This window comes from Apis dorsata, unplaced genomic scaffold (assembly GCF_000469605.1).
Source record: "Apis dorsata unplaced genomic scaffold, Apis dorsata 1.3 scaffold_84, whole genome shotgun sequence".
Lineage (NCBI taxonomy): Eukaryota > Metazoa > Arthropoda > Insecta > Hymenoptera > Apidae > Apis > Apis dorsata.
Window position 1 is genome coordinate 55,398 of NW_006263382.1, and position 15,015 is coordinate 70,412.

The following is a 15,015-nucleotide window of genomic DNA, read 5'->3' on the forward strand; positions in this document are numbered from 1 at the left end:
CGGTAAACACGCGAGGGATTATAGGGATGGTAATCTGGAATCGAGTTCTCGTTTGTCGTAACGGGAAGTAAAATTACGCCAAATGTGCTAGAGAAGCAACACTGGATTTTCATTGATTTTGCACGAATATTACGGGTAATAAATTTCGTGCAATTGTTTTACAATTTTTTGTTTTTGATAAATACTATCAGGAAAACTTTATCATAAAATAAGTTCAAATAATAAAATTATCTACTATTAAATCATCGTATCGTGTTATTCATTAAAAAATATTCTCTAAATAGATTATTAATACGTGTTAATCCATAATAGGTAAGATATTCCATCAATTATACGAATAACACAAAAGATGGTGTAAAATTAATTGTCAACTTAAAACCATTATTAACTTGATAAATCGGAATCATATTCATCTGAATTATCCCTTGCCCTAATCGGTAATATCAGGTTCGCTATGTATCGTTACATGGTGGATTGCTCACATAAACCATTCTGTTTGACCAAGGTAATTCCCAAACAACGTGAGAGCGATGTTTTCGGTAGGACAAACCGTAGCAGCTGGTTAATTAACACAGCCAACCGACGGCTTGTGCGCGGCCAAGGTGCAAATGGCTAACGAGCCTCCACCATCGGCCACGCTCGATAAGAGATAGCATCGTGCGAAGTTTCTGGCCACTCCAACGAAATTGCCTCCAACTTCCTAGCTGAAAGGGAGAAAACTATCGGTGGGGGAGGGAGGTGCACTCTGAACCATAGAGACAAAGACGAAACAGCGAACTCTCTGCTTTCAATCTCGCGGATTGAGGATTCGAGGGCATATACGTGGTGTGTATGTGTGTGTGTGTGTGTGTGTGTGTGTATACACACGTGTGTGGAAATGGCACCGTGGTGGAATAAAAGGCGAACTTGGAATGGCGTGAAAGGTGAATTAGGTAGTTCTTTCGAGCGAAACGATTCAACGATTCGACTCTTCTCCTGTGGACAGGATATTACGTTTCATGAAAACTCCCTCTCGAAAATTTCCTTTATTACTGGACGCCCATACGGTCGACTGGATTTCTAGAAATGGATATCTATTTCTTACAATATTAATTATCGTGGTTTAATTATCGTGTTGAATGGATGAGGAAATTAAAACGGCATCCTTCTTTTTCTCTAGAGGATTGATCAAGATTTGTTGTGAAGTTTCAAAGAATTTTAATAAAAATACCATCAGTCGACTGAAATTAGTCGTCTCGTGTAAGAATTTTTAATTTAATCATTTTGATCCAGTTTTGATCTATATAATTATCTATTGCATTATTCCAAAAGATGTTTCATACGAAACTTGTATTTCAAGGGGAAATGTTTTTTAAATTTATTATAATATTTGCTTATTCCTCTATCCTTTTTCTATTATTATACGATATATATATACACATGTACACATAGATGTGTACAAGAAAATATATGTACAACAATGGCCGGTATTTAAGAGCGGAATTCCACTCTTACTTAATTCCGCCGCACCCACTGCCCCTCTCCCCCAATCCAATTTAGAAGTAATGTAGTTAGCGAAAATGTATTACGGTGGGAACGCGTTCTGACAAAACTTTCTTAACTTTCTGACGAGGAACGTATATTCCGACAGTCTGATTCTTCGAAGCAACGCAATTCGGTTCAACATAACGCGAGGATTATAGAACAATATTATATTTCCGTGGTGGGTGGTGAGAACACGATCTCGTCGTGAACTCGATTTTTCAACGAAACTTCATGGAAACTGAATTAAACTTTCTTATCGAAATAAAGAATATTCCACGGCTAAACAATCGCTGGAAAAAACGAAAGGAGGAGAATGGTCGTTCTTGTCCTTAACGTCAATTGTCTTATAATTTTAAAGAAGCACAACTTTGCTTTGTTATTTAATGTCTCTTCGTTTTGAATCGAAAAAAAAAAGAAACTTAATTTTATTTCGAAATTAACTGTTATTACTTTAATGGAAATTAACTTGGATTAGAAGTTTAATTATTTTTGTCTCTGTTTATGGAATGTAGGTTATTTCATGTTATGATTCATTAGAAGAAGAAACAGGTATGTGTTGAAACGCACTTCATTTTAGTTTGTTAATGAATATGATTATATTTGTTAATCTATCTGTTTCAATTTCTCGTTCAAAAGTAGAATTTTCTATATTTATATAATCCCTTTTTATCCCTTAAAAAAAGTAGAATAAAAATTTAATTGCTTCTGGAATACTCTGTACTTAATAATTTCCTTTTGAAAATTGAATAATTATTTAAAATTTATTTAGAAATCGTATCGTAAAGAAATGCATAAATAAAATTTAATAGATTAAAGTTTATCAAAATATTATAATATTTTTATAATAATATTTTTCAAAATATACATAACTTTTTCAAATATTTTTCAATTATTTTTTTACTCAATAATACAAGAAATTCGATTTTAATTTATTATTCATTGTCATGCACAATATTCTTTTTTAAAATAAATCAATTGATGAAAAACCGATTATAATATACTTAACTAATTCGAAGCTACATTGATAATAAATTTTATTAACGGAATAATATTAAATATTATTTGATGAAACGTTTAATCATTAAATATTGAAGAATTTAACACATTTGTAAAATCAGTGATTTCATATGCAACAATAATACGATGATTTATTTATTTGTGTCTCTTTAGAGAAACAAATAATGCAATCACACGAACATAATGTAGTTCAAACTCAATTAAATCACCTCTACAATGATGTACAGAGTGTTTCAGAAAAGAAGAAGAGAAAATTTCTGTATACAGAAATAAGTCGAGGAAATAAAATTTTTTCTTTTAAAAAGTTAGTTTTCAAAAATTCGAATTTGAAAATTCATCGAATATTTGATTACTTCTCTACATTAATCATTCAATCTTAATTTTTTCCAATAAATAAGTTTTTCACAATTTCATATAGATCTTTCAAGAAATTTCTATTCCACATTTAATTCTTCTCTTCTTCTCACACTTCCCACAAATAATTAATTTTCTCCAATCATTTTCAAATTTCATTCGCTCAAAAACGAAGCCTTAAACAACAAAATCCTTTCTCTCCTTTTCGATTTAATTTTTGCGCGTAGAGTCAACCCCTTTCGAACCATTTGTTTTGAGAAATCCTGTACAATAGAACGTTCGCGTCTGCAGTCGGTAAAATAAGCACACCCCATAATGAAGCGTTACCTTAAAGCGATCTTGGAGCAACGATACATAATTACAAAGCGTAGGAAGCCGCGAACAGGTATAGGGTACGGGTAATGGGTCCAAAATGAGACCTCTTTAAATCACCGGCCGCCTTACAAGATTCAAATGATTTAACTCCACGTTGGTAGCCGACATGAAACTTCTGCTGCGTAGTGTACACCTAAATCGCTTCGAAGCATGAAACTCTGCACTTAATAAAATGTCACTCGCACCCTTTCAGTTGCAACCCTTCAACCCGTTGCTCGTAGTCAAGCACAGCTTTCATACGGGGAAAGTGAAATCTGGAGTTCCTTGGTCTCCGTTCCCTGTACAATTTAATTAACGCAATTGTAATTTACGTCGTGTAAATCGTTTTGATTTTCTCGATCTTGTTTATTTTGTTACGTGTAAATTTGACATGTTGGTTGGAGGGAAATGCTTGAATAAAACGAAGACAGATGAAATCAGGAAAAAAAGAAACTTAACAATTCATATTTTACAAGATATAATATAAGTTTTTATAACAGAGTAATTTTAAAGTGAAATTTTTTTTGAAATGTATTAAATTTTTTCTAAATTCGATACATATATTTCGAAGACTAAAATTATCAGATTATTGATAATCAAAAAAAGAAAAAAAAAATAGGATTTTGAAATAATAAATCCTTTATTGCAGATAATAACAATGATGAAAATCGAAGTGATAATATCTGATGAAAGAAAAAATATTTTTGCAAGTGATGAAACAGTGAAAATATAGAAAACATATCTTGTAAATCATGAAATTAATATCAAATAATTATTAATACAAATTAAACCACATATATACTTCCATCTTACTATTCCTAAACTCTATCCATTACTTGAAAAAAACTCCTACCTCCTACGCAAAATTGAAATAAAATAACCTTAAATCTTACACACACGTGTTCCCTCTATCGCATGACATCTATAACAGCAAATTGACTCAATCGAGACGTCGCACAAATGTCGCTCCCTTATCGGTGTAATATTCGATATTAAGGGTGGCATCGCAACATACGGATCGTAACCACGCGTAATATTGGAAAGAGAGACGGAGAGAAATGTAAAACGGGCATATATACGGGAGGGAAAGGAAAGAATTTCTGGGTATATCTCGAGGATAGTTGTTTCGTAACGACGGAGGGAGGGGAGGGTTTGTCTGCGAGAGCTCAATAAGGGTGCGCGCGTAGGTCGAAGGAGATGGGATCATCGCGGCCGCGTGCAAGTTACACACAGCGAAATGAAGAAAGCGGATGAAGGGACGGAGAAAGAAATCCGGCGTGAGTGGATCGGCCAGGGTCGAGAAAGGAAGGGTATAATCCGTACGGCTATTCTATCGAGTCTGTGATGCATGTTCACGTTCCCGCGGTGAATCCGTTTTATTCGACGCGTTTCGGATGATTCGTATGTATATTCCTTCTTTTTTCTCCCATTTCTTCTCCCCCTCTTTTCTTTGTGTCTCTGTTTTTCTTCTTCTTGTTGTTTTTGCACCTTTCCTCGCATATACGAAGATAGAATTTTTAGAATTAATTTAGAAATAAATAGTACTGGATTGTATGTATAGAATATGTATGTGGTGTGTTATAGTATAAGTATTTAGGATATTAAAATTATGGTGGAATAGGAATCTTTGATGTAGGATTTTTAAGAATATTGATTATGAAATTGAAAAGTAATTCCTCAAGAATATGAAAATCGATTATGAAGGGAAGTATATAATGTTTTCGTCGATTATATTGATTTTTGAACGAAATATTTCGAAATACAGGTTTTTTTTCCTTTACCTTTGGATATTGTTCGGGAATTTTTTTCTTCTTGAAAGATTTAAAAAAGAGATTTATTGCATCGTGAAAATAAAATTGCGCGAAATCCTATTAATTCTGACGTGAGTTTGACGTGTATATTTTATTTAATCTGTTTATTTTTTCGAAATTCGTAAAGAATAATTAACAAAGTTAGAGAACTCAAAATGGATTTTTTAGATTTATTCAGAATTCTAATTTCTACTAATTTTTTTATAGTGGAACAGACGAGACGAATTAGACAGATATAGAATCAATTTTTTTCAATAAGAATAACGAAAAAATTAATGAAAAAAAAGAAATAATCAGGAAGATTTCCTACAATTTTGCACGTGATAAATTTTACCAATAGATAATAATAAAATAGTGTGTAACAAAATATTCACAAATGCATTAATCCTTTGAGATCTAGCTCTCTAGCCTTGAATCAAGACTCAAATAAATAAAATTTCAAGCAGAAATTTAACTTTCATTGAAAAGTCGTATTGGCAGAAAATGAATTATGCAATAAGAAACTTTTGGCGAGGGATATTGGATTTCTGAACGAATATAGAAGTGTTTGTTGCCAAAAAAAAAAATGTGATGAATATTGGATTTGAGGAATATATAAGCGAATATATAAGTACCACTATCATTATAGTTTGGAAATATAGAATCATTAGATAAACAAGAGTACTAGAAACATTGAAAATCAACGAAACTACTAGCAACAATAACATAAAATTATACTATCATAAATTTCGTCGATGAATACCACGAGAATATCAAGAAACGAGCAAACTTGCCACATTCCTACAACAATAACTGGATAACCATATCTCTGATTATACACTAGTCAATAATATAAAATAATTTTAGATCGTAGAATGGAACTAAGCATTATAATTTTCTCAGCATGCCAATTTATCATGATGTATGATTATTGAACGTTTGCGTGGCGAAAATCAATACAATATTAGTATCTTGGCACTCCATATTTCTTATTTCAAAAAATACGTATTTCCAATACTTGGAAAAGAAATAAGAAACGAGATTTGTTTTCAAGGATCAAACGCGATCTTTGGCAAAATGGCGAGAAAGGGCACGGTTGAAATCTATATACCAAGCGATGTACCTGTAGAATTTTACATGCTAATCTTAATGCATCGATGATTCGAAATTCTGAAAGTGTCGTGTATAAATATGGAAGTCGATAAACATTAAAATGTCTGATGTAGCTTTCGAATGTGTTATGCATGAGGTTAGTCGATCTAGACCTATGAAATATCGAAAATTTGAAGAGAAAGTATCTGCTTTTACTTAAATCTAATATAAGATAAATTTTTAGGATACATTTAAATTTGGAATAGCTGCGAGAGGTGTAAATAAGATTATCTTTAGAAGAGTTTAAAATTTTTTAATTTTATTAGAGTGAATTATAAGTGAAGGAAAAAAAGAGAATCGAAAATACAATTTTTTTATTCTTGATTTTTATATTTTAATTTTAATTTAAAGATAAAAGGATTTAATTAAATTTTTAGATATCTCTAGCCAAACATCCTGCACGGAAAAGGATTATTTATGAAATCATTATATTATACACTTTTTCCTCTTTCTCGTAATATTGCTTCAAAAGGAACATGTGAGAACTGGAGGGTTTCCGCCCACATACACATTCATATAGTAGAAAGCATTAAAGCTTATCTTACGAAGAAGCGAGTATTTTCATTACGTCTTATCTCTTGACCGCTCTTCGCAAACTCTGCTTTTACGTTTCTCGAAATACTGTATTTCAGTTTTTGAAAACTTGAAGCTCTGTTTTGAAAATATCGCTCAATAGGATCAAAAATTATTTCGCTTTCGACTGATTACCGCAGAATTTCGAAAATTGACGATAAGAAGAGAGAAGGAAATCATTTCAATGAAAAAACGATCTTCAATTTCTAATAAGTATTTTCGCAATGAATATAAAATAGAAACGAATGAAATGCATGAAACGGTTCTTAAAAGCAGTTTGAAAATCGGGAAGGGGGTGTCATTTGAAAGACTTTCTTAATAAGTTCAATTAAAGACGATTAACTACATTTGAAAACTTTAGTCAGAATATTCTTTTCACATTTTTCTTCCTTCCCTTTTTCACTTCCTTTATGGTAAATGGTCAAATATCGTTATTGAAAGCACACTTTTCCATCTGAAAATCTTCTTTCACAGATATTTTTAAGTAATAACTTCATATTTATCAGATCTTTTCAATTAATCTTGCGGAAACTTTTAATCGTGGAAAGGAATTAAAAATGTTTCATTTCCTAAATCCATTTTTATAATATACTGTGTTTGAGAAAAAAAGATATCGTAAAAGTATTATTTTGAAAAGGAATCCAAATAAATTAATAAATATAGAAAAATTAAAGTTCAAAATAATTTTTCGAATAAAAAATTCAGTAAATTATATAAAAAAATTCGTTACATCAAAAGTAATTAAACATTTGAATTATCTAACCCAGAGTCTTATATCTAAGTGACCAATAAAATATTTTAATTTTTCTCTTCGATAAAACCAGTTTGGTTTCTTTTCAAATAGATATTATCGAAATGCACTTGACTTTCGGGAACATGAAGATTATAAATGAAATAGCGGAACCGAGGAGTCGTAAAACTTTAAGATTCCATCGGTTAATTTAACCTGTTCATTAAACTTCTTCATGATGCGCCTTCCCCATGAAAGATCTTCGAGGCTGGTAGCATGCTGGGAGAATAACTTGAGATCAAGTTAAGAGAAAATCAATCGGCTGCAGTTCGAAACTTGATGGAAAGTTTGCGCATAGAACACGCGTAAAGAAGTTAAAAAGACACGACAAATTTGTATACTTTTTTTTTTCATAATTTTAAAAACGATTATCTTTATTTAATCCTTAGTTATTCATTAGAAACGTTCATTTATTTCTGTTTGGGAAAGATATTTATTAAAAAAGTGTATATATCATTTTTTAATTCAATATTTCAAAATTTCAAAAGAAATTTGATATCATCTTCCTATTAGGAACTTTATCAAATAAATTGTCCAAAGTGAATTATGATATCAATTTATAAATTTCAATTTTGATTGAAAACTGAAAGAGATTCGCGTTATAATATTGTTGATCATTTACAATAATGCTCTATTATATTTCAATTGTATAGAGTATAGAGAGATAGCAAGTAATCACGAACAAGATTTAACGATTCCATATCAATTTTTAAATTTTTATTTAATAACTATTGTTATGTTCATCTATTGTTTCACGCAGTATCATGTACTATTGTTATATTTTTTCAATACACACGATCCATGATGTTCACCACTAATGATAATAAATGTTTCTATATTCAGAATGTTAAATGAAACGAATACGTAACTCCAATAATAAATAACTATTTTTAAAAGCTTCCTCTTCCTCACTTTTTTCAATTTAAATAAATGATGCATACAATGTTTTAACAATATTATTAATATTATTTAAAAGCCTTAGTAAGTCTTAATCAGAAGAATTACGAATGAATCAACTAATTTCTTGGCTTCGTTTCATTTTATGCAAGATGATAGGTCTTCTGCTTTAGTCGAACGTCTTTATATATTCCGTATGAAAAAGGAAATCCAATGATATGTACGTTTTAAGAAACTTCGAGTTTAAATTAGATAGGAAGATATATTCGAAAATTAAAGATTATGTTTGATTAATTGTTCATTATAGCGATAATTTTCTTAATTCAAAATTAGTACAAATACTCAAACAGATTGAAGTTTGTTGGAGGGATGCAATTGGAATGAAAGAAGCCCATATAAGCCTGAGTGAAATACAATAAATTTGTCTTCTAATTTCCTGCATTCAAATCAACATACTTACATTTCTCTTGATGCTCTAATGAACGATACCTTTTTCATAAGTTCTCGCAGAAAAATTTAGAAAGCCAATTTCTTACCACTTAATGTATAATTTTCCCTTTTTGTTTCGAAAAAATCGAAATGTTCGTAAGTTTTGAAGCATCAACTCCTTGCCTTCAACCCTTTCCAGGAACTTCGAAACTGCTTATATACATTTGGCCGAAAATATCCTCTGGCTATATTCGATTCGTTGGAAAGTTTTAATTAAATCCGCTTTGTCAAGCTTTCCAAGAGTACACGTCTTTTCACCGCGTCTTTTTCCTTCCCTCTTGGATAAAAACCAAGCCGGCCAGTTAACGACACGAAATCTTTCCGCGAGATGCGATTATCCGCGAGCAATTTAAGATATTGCAACTTAATTAAGATATTTAAACCGTGTCTCGTGTTGCAATCGTTCCTGCAATCGAACTTTTTGTTCCGCATGCGCTCACATAGTTGATCGTTGAATGCCACGAAACAGCGGAAGTTCAAGAACGGGTGGAGCTAAGTCGTTCAACAGAGGATACCGAGATCCAACTTAATACGTGACTCTTCGAATACAAGAGATCTCGATATTGTACCATTTAGAGGTGAATTATTGGCGAGACAGGTTCGAGAAGCGTGCAACTTGGAATTGGAAGGGTTCATCGAAAATTGATTGTGATTCATACCACGTGGGATGAATTGGTTATAGAACGTAGATTATATGTTAGAAAAGCTTGTACTGTTTTTTTGTTATACTTATTATTAGATAATATGCAAAAAGAAAATAATACGGCATGTGTTTCATATTCAGAAAGAAAGGTACGCATATTATACCTAATAAGGAAATAAGGAAAAAGAAAAAAGAACGAATAATTTGTTAGTAATCCGCTAGATGGACCTAGAATACAAATATTTTTAAATATGAGAAGATTTGCTATATACTATCAATTGTAATACAAAGAATACAAGCAAAACATTTGATAAATTTTATTTTCTAATTTTTAAATTGAATTTGAAAAAAAATTCACTTATATTTGCAATTAAAATAATTATATCTTAATACTCAAACTTTTCTAAGTTTGATATATTATAGTAAATACTGAATTTATTAAGTACCTTCTTATAAATTGTTTAAAAAAATTGTAAAAGTTGGTTCAAATATTAGAAACTGTTCTCTCAGAAATCAATAAAGAATTATTCTTTTAATGCGCTGTAACTTTTTTTGGGACGATTGTTAATGGAAAAAAGGAGCACTTTTTAGATATTTCATTAAATAGGATAAAATACAATGAAAAAAATTCTTTTCGAAAAGAAACTTACGATAATGCGAAAAGAAGGCGAAGAAAATGGAAAAGATCAAAACAATGTTGCTTTACGAAATGTACTTGCAAAATAATATTCTTGAACTTTTAAACATTTATATTTAAAACAAAACTTTGGTCTCTTTGAAAGACTGAGTCGCTTTCTGAGACACTTGGTTTGGTTACGTCACTATGCTGCAACTTCTCTTCGTGGCACTTCATGAACTAAAGAAAGAACGGAGTGCAGCGTTAATTATTTGAATGAAAGGCAGATGTGACAAAAGCTGAGAGTGCATAGAGTGTTATTATTGTGAAACAGTAAGAGCAGCAGATTCGTAATTAGGAAAATGGCCTTGGCCGACAAATAATATATGACTTCATTGTAACATGTTTTTCATAATTTAAATGATACTAAAATAATATCTGATTGATATGAAAAAGAGAAATACATTAAATGCATTATCAGACGTATAATACAAGTAAAAAAAAATTTTGTAATTTTTACTTATATACCAAGCACCTCTATGTTTATAATCTTGATGAGATTATAAATGATTAAAAATCAACGTTATGAACCATTGCTTTATTAAAATTCAATTTTTTGATAATTTGTTAAACATTCTACTCTTTCTATTTTATAGTATTTTGTTATTCTCCTCAATTATTATCATTCAACATGAAATGAAATCACAGTTAATGCAATATTTATTTTTGAAATGTTTTCAGATGGCATGAGAAATATGTAGTATAGAAAAGGGGTGTGAAAGATAAAATGTGTCTGGCTACTCTCAGGAGGGAGTCACGGGGAAACCTCGATATTTACACGTCAGAGGATATAACCCCAGCAAAGTATCCGCAAGGGTGTCGCGTACCAACAGTGTCTCTTTATTGGATAATAAATAACCTGTTTCATTTATAAGAAGGAGATAAAGTATAGCGAAGTGTGCGTTCGTCGTGGTACAACCCCATGTCTCATCCCTTTCGCATACTCTTTTACATGAGTATTGAATAAGGGACACCATGTTTCTTTAATATCTGTTTTTAACACGAACGTTCTCGTAAAAAAAACATTCTCAACCATAGCGATGACATCTGATTTTTAATCATCGTTTACACACGGTTCAAAAACAGATACATTTTAATCGATAAAGAACGAGGTAACGATAAATTGCGGATACTTAAAACGCGGAAAATGAGAATTGAACAAATCGAAGAAAGAAAAGAATCGACAATGAGAGAAGTATTTTTATATAGAATGGATTAAAAATATATTTAAAGTAATTATCAATTGATCATCGAACATGTTAAATTTGTCAAAGAAATAATTACAACAGCTTATTCAGCTGGTATACGATTTTGCACGAATTTTTCTTTTACATTCAGCAGTAATCTCGCGTTCCATTTTTCCATTTCCAAAAGGAAATTACAACAGGTTGTTCATTAATACAGGTCGGATGAAGTTTGAACGAAGTTGAAAACTGGACAATATGCATCACTTTGATGCCAATATTCGCATGGTAGATGAAAAATTTTCTTGATAATAGTTTCACATACCAGTTCGATTCTTGCTGTCGTAATTTTCGATAGAACGAGTTTATGGTTGCAGCAGATCGTAAAGTTAAAGCAACGACAAAGCTGGATAAGAGGACGGAAAGCGAGACGACGAGAAGGGAAGGATTGGCTGTATAGCAAATCCGACTTCTTATTATGATATAATGATGTACCATCGTATGTCGTGTTATTGCGCATCAGAAATCATATTGAAGAATAGAAGGAAGTGTTGACAATTTTTCAAGCACGTTTCACGTCTATATTTTATCGAATTTTACATTATATTTATAGAATTCTAATTTTAATATCTTAATGAAAATTTAAGATGTTTTCGACAATTTCTCTGCTTCTTATTATATATAAATTTAGAAGCGAATTTGCAAATTTACGATTACCTTAAATTATTTGAGCATTTATGAAAAAAGAAATAAACATAAATTCAAAAAGAAATAAATTAAACATTTATGCTTCTTAAATTTATTAATTTATAAATAATATATATCATTTCTATATATAATTTCCTAGTTAAATAATACATTTCAAATCCCGTAAACAAGAATATATCAGAAATAAATCGAAATACAGCGCTAAAATGTTGGAAAGGGTTGAACCTTAACATTATCTATGCCTGACAGGCATATTTAGAGTGCAAAGGATTAAACCTCCCTACCTGAAATTCATATAAATATTGATTCTATCTTCTTAATATTACAAATTATAAATTATCAACTTAATATATACAACATCAGTTATTAATAACGAGAACGAATTTTGAACGAAACGATCTTATAAAAATTAATTTGAAAAACAAGTCGAAGAACGATAGATAGAAGAAAATCTGAGATTATTATCCGTCTATAATTGATAATCAATCCTCCCTTGTCACAAGTAAAATGGATCATTGTCGTATTGGAACAATGATCAATGCTCTCCTCTCGTGTTAGAAAAGGCCGATGAATGTGTTATAGGCCTCTATTGTTCGTCCAGCGGAAACGCCGGTGAATAAATTGGCCTCACTGTTTCCACGACACCATACTATTATCCTGCATACCCTCTATACATTTATCGTGCACACGTTGATGCTTAATATCTCGGCAAGCGCGGTTCTATTTGTTCGATACGATGGAATCAATACGTTCGATGGTAATTATTCTTTGGTTTTGTTCAGGAAACAAGGTGGCCGACAAACGATGGAAACTCGATTAACGGACGAAAGTTCGAAGGTGTATATTCGCATTGGCCACGATTAAACTCGTTTGTATATTCATGTATCGCTAATGTAATACGTGCCTCGATATATTCCGCGTTTAACGTTTTAATGTTTCCATCCCTCTTGTTCAATCCGTGTAAATGAGTATATCGCGTATTCAGATCGTGCCATCTCCTCCAATATTTATTGATATTAATCGTCGTGAATATTTATGGGGATTTTAAAGCTGCCAAGATTTAATTTGCTTTGCTTTGCAGAGAGAGACCGCGTATCGTGCTTTTGTTATGTATTTTTATTTTGCATTTAATAGTTGATATTATTCGATATTTAAAAAATTTGGTTTTAGAAATATATCATGAAAATTGAGGACGATAAAGCATAATTGCATCAAGCATTATTAATTATTAATTCCTCATATCCACTAACGTAGAAAATAACATCTAGTACATACATCTATTAAATATCATAAATCAATATTTATTTTTCATGCTTGATCGATCCATAATTTACGTGATTACAATAATACAAATATTCTTCTAACTTCGTTCAAACTTCGTTCGACGTATTAACGAACAACCTGTTACAATTTCCTTTTGTAAATTTGAAAAAAATGCGCGATTCCTGTCTCAAAAATAGATAGAGAGAGATATATATATAAAAAGACCAGATTTTTTAAATATTTTTCTATTCGAAATTTCTCGAAAAAAAATTCGGCCTTACAATTTCCATTCGTGGATGGTTGAGAAGTCGAGTCGATCGCGCATCAGACAAGTCGATAAACAATAAAACCTGATGCATTAGTATCTCACGGGCAAAGTAGCTTTTCCGCCTTCACCTGAGCACACACAAGCCACGACGGTAACAGGAATTTTTATTGCGGCTCAACGTATTCGGTGGATTCTCCTCCGCGCTTGATTTACTACCAGGCCACCTATATTTTATATAGCATAGGCGTGGATACGTCATGTCTCGAATAATAGTAAAAGCAACGTCGTAAAATCGCAATCGTACAATGCTTTATCGCGATCGTAATATCGTGTAATGCTCGTGTAAAAATTTCTCTTCTCGATGTATATCCATTTCTTCCCTCGTTGATATGCAAGCGATAACACGATGTAAACATCATCCGGCCTCCTCCCGTTTTCCATTTCCTTTCTTTTCCCTCTCCTCTTTTTCTCCCATCCTCTTCTTTCGCGTCGTTCTCGTAAAAAGTGTGAGTGACGATTTACGTACGAGCACAGCTTCCTCGAGACCTGTTACATGCGTTTACGATTATTGCCGGTGATCGTGAATTCACCTCGCCACCCGATCCACACTTATCGGGCTCGACGTTTAAAAAATGGCGACGTTTTAGTTGGATGAAACTTGTTGAATAAGTTTCGTTGAAATCACTGATACTTCTCTTGAATTCCTTGATCCCCCTGTGTTGTTGGAATTACTCTTCCTTCAGGAATATTATACATCTCTCGATGGATATATTAATCTCATCGAAAATGTTCTTTACGCGAATTATTATTAAAAATTAATTGTGATGTTGAATATCCATAATTGAAATATATTCGAGTAGAGATTTTAAAATGAACCATTTCATAATTGTTATTTGTTTTTATTATTTACAGTACTTTTTTGAATAGACGAATAGAGTAGAACTTCGAGAGTAGGTTTTATCCTCCCTTAAATATTTTCATCCCCGATGGATTTCCAATTTCAACGCGTCGAATCAAAAGCGAGGCCGTGAGAAACTTCTTCCTTCGTTAATTTTAATTTTCGAGAAATAAAAAATGTCAAGCATCGTAATGAGAAATCAGGTATAAACCGAAAGACCGAGGAGAGATGTACGAAGACAAGTTCCACGTACGAGAAGAAAAGTTTTCCCCTGCTTCTGAAGCCAAGTGAATGAGATAAAGAACGATAAGAAAGAGGACGAGGAGGGAGGGCGGGGGAGGGAAGGCAAGAGGGGAGACTCGTTGAGAGAAAACAGGGCAGCGCTTGACGTCGAATGAAAAGCAAACTCGAGTCGCCTCTCTCTCTCTCTCTCTC

General features: G+C 31.9%; 1 protein-coding gene across 1 annotated transcript in view; it reads right to left on the reverse strand.

Annotated features, from left to right (window-relative positions):
* LOC102672244 (protein O-mannosyl-transferase TMTC1-like) overlaps positions 1-15,015 on the reverse strand; it is a 117,068-nt gene that overhangs the window by 17,065 nt on the left and 84,988 nt on the right. The window lies entirely within an intron of this gene.